The sequence below is a fragment of the Condylura cristata genome, unplaced genomic scaffold (assembly GCF_000260355.1).
Source record: "Condylura cristata isolate star-nosed mole 26May11 unplaced genomic scaffold, ConCri1.0 scaffold00006, whole genome shotgun sequence".
NCBI lineage: Eukaryota > Metazoa > Chordata > Mammalia > Eulipotyphla > Talpidae > Condylura > Condylura cristata.
The window spans coordinates 27878721-27884720 of record NW_004567107.1 but is presented as its reverse complement, the minus strand read 5'-3'; positions in this window follow the sequence as shown (position 1 = coordinate 27884720).

Genomic DNA, 6000 nt, shown 5'->3' with positions numbered 1-6000 from the left:
GTACATAACAAGAAAAATAAGTGGCAAAACATACGTAATCCCACAACAGCAGCTATGAGTTCATTTTCAATCTTCTAAACTTCAGGGTTTTTCCGAATCCCAACTTTCTGGTAGGTTCTGTAATAGAATTTCTACATTCTGTGTCCTTTCCTACCACCATCCCATGTTGCCTAGCCACATCTCTAACTTCCATGGCCAGGAAAAGTGCCTCTAGGAAGGTTGGTATGGCAGAGACTTGCTTCTGCTCACAAAACCTATTTCCTTTTCCTGGGCAATTTGTTAAATTGCATTTCCTGGTCTAGTGGTTCCAGGGTCGAGTTGATACCATAATTTCATATTTTCACGCAAGTATCCCAGCCAGGAAAGTATCCCAGGCTACAGTGGCAGCGCCGACTCCCAGCCACTAGACCACCACAGTTGGTGTCTCACAAAACCACAGCAGGAACTTCGCAGACACTGAGGCAAGCAAGTGAAAAGAAGCAGATTTGTTTTAAGAAAGAAAAAGTTTACTGAGGTGAAAAGGAACAGAAATAAAGTGGGACTCCCAGGCTGGTGGAAGCAGGTCAGGGAGGGGTAGGGGAATCTGAAGTGGAGTCCTGGCTCAGGGAATATAGACCTTCTTTCCCTAATTATTCTGAAGCTCCATCAGTCTGTAGTTGGTTCATTCTTGGAGTTCTCACTCACTCCCCAGAAGTCTCGGTGCCCAGCACTGAGTCTCTATGTCCCAGCCTTACCTTGGAGTCCTTTTTCTTTATCATTCTTATGCAGGGAGTCCTGTTGTGCCTAGTCCTGGGGTGTTTGATTAGTCCCCTCTGGAATTTGTCTTCCTTCTTCAGGAGTCTCCTTATTCCTCCGAGGCTTTTCCTCTTCTATTCTGACCTCAGGGCTCTCTGCTTGCCTTTTGCCTCAGAGTGATACTAGTAGACTTGTTCCATTCAATAAATTCCCTCTATTCCCTGCCCCTGAAAGTGGGTGTTGCCAAGGATTTTCATGTTGAAGATGGAACAGACATCGCATGAAGGATCTGAATTCCTGAGTTACTGCAGGAAGACACCCAGTCAGCCATGAATATCTGATTTGGACTTTGGGTACTGACAAATAAGCTTTCATTGTGTTCGGCCACTTGGAAACTGGAGTTGTTTCTTAAGCAGTTAGCTCGAACCAGCTAGTTCATTGAGCACTTACTCTGCTTTCCTGTAAGCATTCATTATTCATAAGGAGACTCACTGTTAACTCACTTTTAACATGGGAAAGCGCTCTCAACTGTTGGGCATGTTAGGAATGACAAAGGTTCTTTTATTCCTGGGATATTTGATTTCATCTCTTCTGAGACTAAATTAGTCTCATCAGTCATTTTTGTGAAAACCACTCTGGGGTTATTTTAGTACAGTCCATTGGGAGGGAATGAGAAGGGCAAGGCTTGGGTTTTCAGTCAGGTATAAGGACACCTTGTGTGCTGTGCTTTGCTACAAGATAGAACATAAATGGCATATTAGTCATTATCATTCATGTGCTGAAAATTGTGGAATTTTAGTTTAAAATAAATACAGACTCAGAGGAAACTGAAAAGATATGTGTAGAGATGCTTTAGGGACTTCTTGACCCGCCCCTTCCCCTCCAGTGTTGATGTCTTGTATAATTATGGAACAATTTCAAAACCAGGGTATTCACGCTGGCACGTCTACAGAGCTCACTCAGATTGTATACCTGCTACACCTGTACTCTCTGTGTGTGTGCATACAGTTATATCACACATGGAGACTGGTGTAACTGCCATTCACAATCAAGCCCTGTACCATCATCACAAAGCTCCTTCATGCTTGCCCTTTATAGCTATACCCACACCTATCATTCTCTCTCCTGCCAATCCTTTTTTTTTTAAAAAAAAAGATTTATTTATTTCCTCATACAGAACTGGGGTACAGGCCAGAGATGCGGTGGGTGAGAGGATTTACCAGAGACAGAGTGGGGAACAGAACAGGCAGATCCATGAAGTACACTGCTGAGGGGAGCAGTGGGCAGGTCAAGAGAGTTCTGCCAGCCATCTGGATCTCCTCTGGGGCAGGCGGGAATCGAACTTGGAACTCATGAGGAAGTGGCTTAAGCTTCTCAGTGCCGTGCTTTAACCTGCTGCGCCACCAGGGAAGGCCATCTCTTGCCAATCCTTAAGCCTTGCCAACCACTAATCAGTCCTTGCTCTCTGGGTTTTTGATATTTTCAGAATACTATATAAACAGAATGACACAGTATCTGACCCTTTGAGACTGACTCCCTCATTTAGTATACTTCCAGTTTTCTGTATTTGTAGTGCATATTTGTTTATAGCAGAGTAGCTGTCCGTACATAGATACACTACAGATTGTTCAATCATTCATCTGTGAGGAAATTAAGGTTATTCCTAATGTTTTACTATTATGAATAAAACTACTATTAATATTTATGCACAAGGGTATTTTTGTTCGTGTGTGCATGTGGACATGCGATTCATTTCTGAATAAATGTCCCAAAGTGCAATTGTGCGGCTAATGGTAAGTGCATTTTGAGTTTTAGAGGTGACTGCCAAACTATATTCCAGGGTGGCTATTTTATCTTATGTTTCCACCAGCAACTTGTGAATAATCCACTTTCTCCACATATGTTCTAGCATCTGATGTTATTATTTTTAGTGTTTGCCATTTAGAAAGATGCGCAGTGATATTTTCATTGTGGTTTTAACTTGCATCTTCTTAATAATTAATGACTTGAACACTTTGTATACTTATTTACCATGTATAGTTCCTTTTTGGTGAAATATCCACTTAGATCTTCGCCCATTTTCTAATTGGATTGTATATTTTCTCATGCTGTTTTGAGGGTTTTGTTTTTATATTTTTCTAGTCTAGATACAAGTCCCTTTGCTGGTTATGTGACTTACAAAGATATGCTAATTTCCACTTGATAATTTCCCCTTTCATCAGAATAAATATTTTTCACTTTAATGAGTTTCAGTTTATCATTTCTTTCTTATGTATTATATTTTCAGGTCAAATCTAAGTACTCTTTGCTCAGCTCTAGGCCCCGGTTTTTTTCTTCTAGGCTTTTTCCCCCCAAACTTTCACTTTTATGGTTTACATTTAAGTCATGATCTACTTTGAATAAATTTTTGTTTAAGGTATGAGGTCAAAATTAATTATTTATTTTAAATGACATTCCCTTACTTATGTTTTTATAATTTTCTTGAATGAGGGTCAGAGAGCAGCGTTGAGATACAGCCTTCCTATCTATCTATACACAGGCCTATCAATAAACTGTGGCTGTGGCTGGGGATGGGGTGGAGGAAGTGGGGTGCCCAGCAACCCATTGCACATTTCTAGCCTGCACACATATCACACATATTTGACCCACCCAGTGGTTTTTAAAATATTTTTAAATCTTGAACCAATTTAGAAAATTTGAAAATTTCATGTGCAAATGTAAATTTATTGAAAATTTTAATGATAATAGACCCGCATTCCTCTCTGACAATAGGGTCCCTGGGTTAAGATGTTCCTTTGCATGGCTCATGCTATTTCCAGCTAGCTACAGCCCCCTGTGGTCTGCTGGATACTTGGTGCTCATCAGTTATCGCCTCTCATTATCGAACTCCTGGTGTTCCTGCTTAGTTGGCCAGTGCTTGTTCCTCGATGGCACTCTCTTCATTCACTTTAGACCTTTGCATTTGTGACAACTTGGGTCTCTCTCATCTTATTGGGTTATACTTCATTCTCATCTTTCCTTCCATCTCCCCTACCCCCTCCTTTGTTCTGATTCCCCCCAAGTGTTCAATTTAAACCCACTTTCAACATTGTCCCAAAAATATCACCAGAATTGTGTACCTAAATGTTCTTCCTTAAATACCGGCAAGTAGCACATCATTTGCCAGTTTCCAGTGAGCGGCAGTGGTAGGATGTGAAGATTATAAACTTGGTCTTTGGTTTTAAACTATTCATAGTGTTTTTGTTATTTAGTGTTCCCTCTCCCGAAGGAACCTATGAGCATAGCCATAAAAATATAGGAAGTCGGCCCTCCCTGGTGGCACAGCGGGTTAAAGCATAGCACTGAGAATCTGAAGCCACTTCCGCATGAGTTCGATTCCCGCCTGCGGCCTGCCCTGGAGGAGACCACATGGCGAGCCAGACCTCTCCTGACCCGCCCGCTGCTTCCCTCAGCAGTGTACTTCGTCGATCTGCCTGTTCTGCTCCCCACTCTGTCTCTGGTGAAGCCTCTCACCGCCCCTGAGCCTCTGGCCTGTACCCCAGTTCTGTATGAATAAATAAATCTTAAAAAAAAATATAGGAAGTGCACTATATAAGTATTTGCACTATAACTATCCTAAGTCACACTTGGAGTAACTTGGGGAAAAAAATGGCTCTCGCTAAGGATGACTCATGGCATCCTGGAGAGGGAAGGCCAAGAAAGAGCAATGCCAAAGTATAGAAATTTCAGAAGCTTCTGGGAAAGCCTAGGTCATAGAACATCAGCCCTGAACTCAAAGACTTTTTTCCTTAAACCCAAAAAATCACTTTTGATTTCCAAAGAAACCATGATAACCATCTTGAGCACAAGATGGCAGTCTTACCTCTGCTTCCCTTCCCTTGACTATCTGAAGGAAAGTGACAGGAAACAGAGCAGAAACACCACTGCTGGTGTTCCTGAGAATATTGAAAAACAAATAGTAATTGAGAAGGATGGTGAGGGAAGGAGGTAGATTAAAAATAAATGCAAGTCTCTTTGTGCTGTGTTTAAAAATTTGGCTCTACTCATAGTTTCTAGTCTGTGTACTAAGTACATATAAACTTGGGTCCCATGTGTGTTTCGGCTCTGCTGTAGAGCAAAAACAGTAGGGAGCCGATGGGTGTGGAAAGAAGTAGAAACCATATGTTCTGGGGAGGAGGCAGACAAAGGGCCCTGAGACTCAGACAAGGGGATCTTGGGCTAGGCTATGAAGACCTCTTTCTGGTGTTCTTATAAAAATAGGAAAACTGCAAATTTCCTTCTTTATACAAAGAGCTATGTTAAATGACAACAAGCATTTGGAGGTTCCTCTTATAGGCATATATTCTAAAGAGATTCTCTATTTTCCTTTCTCTCTGTTTCTAGTAGTCACTGAAATCCAAAATAAAGATGATGACAACTACTCAGAGCACCCTTCTTTCTTAAAAAAACAAACAAACACACACAAAAAAAACCTCAGGAAGGAAAAATGGATAAGGAAGAAATGCTAATGGCAGTCACAAGCTCTCTGGCATCCTCTGATGAGAAATGCAGTGTAACCCACATGGTACAGTGGTGACCCCTCTTTGTAGACAGCCCCATATTTGTTTCAAAACCGTCAAAGCCAAGGAGGCTGTCAGCTTGCTGCTTCTGGCTGCGGGGTTCATTTTGTGCTCTCTCTTCCCACCATGACAGCCGCAGCGAGGTCGCGTCTCTGTCCACCCTGGACAGTGTGGCTTCTTAGCATTACCAGTCCTTGTTGAAATGATGTTGCATCTCCTTTGAATGACTTTCTTTACTTGCAAAATAAGGTTAAAAAGGCAGTACAACCTCTTTTGGAGATAATTTCCTTTACATGAAGGACTTAAAATTTCAAATACTCAAAGATAAAATCTAATTAGCCTGCTAAGAGCCTTGTGAGGTGGAAGATGGATTGTTAACAGTATCGGCATGTGCTAACGGTGAAGTCGCAGGCACAGAAAGGCAAGTCAAAAACCTAAAATCAAACTAAGCATTTGCTCTACAAACACTCTTGTGATCTTCAAAGGACTCTGGAGAACAGAAGGAAGGACAGTGGCTGATAACATCTCTGGGCTGTGAGACTTCTGGGGATGATTTTTAGAACATTCCTTTGCAATCTAGAAAGTACCAAGTAGACATTTTTTCTATGTTGAAGTTATGCTAATTTTTGTTGTCTTTTGAGGACCTGATAATACTCTTTAAAGATCATTAGAAATGTTCTGGAATACAGACATCCCAGAATTGACT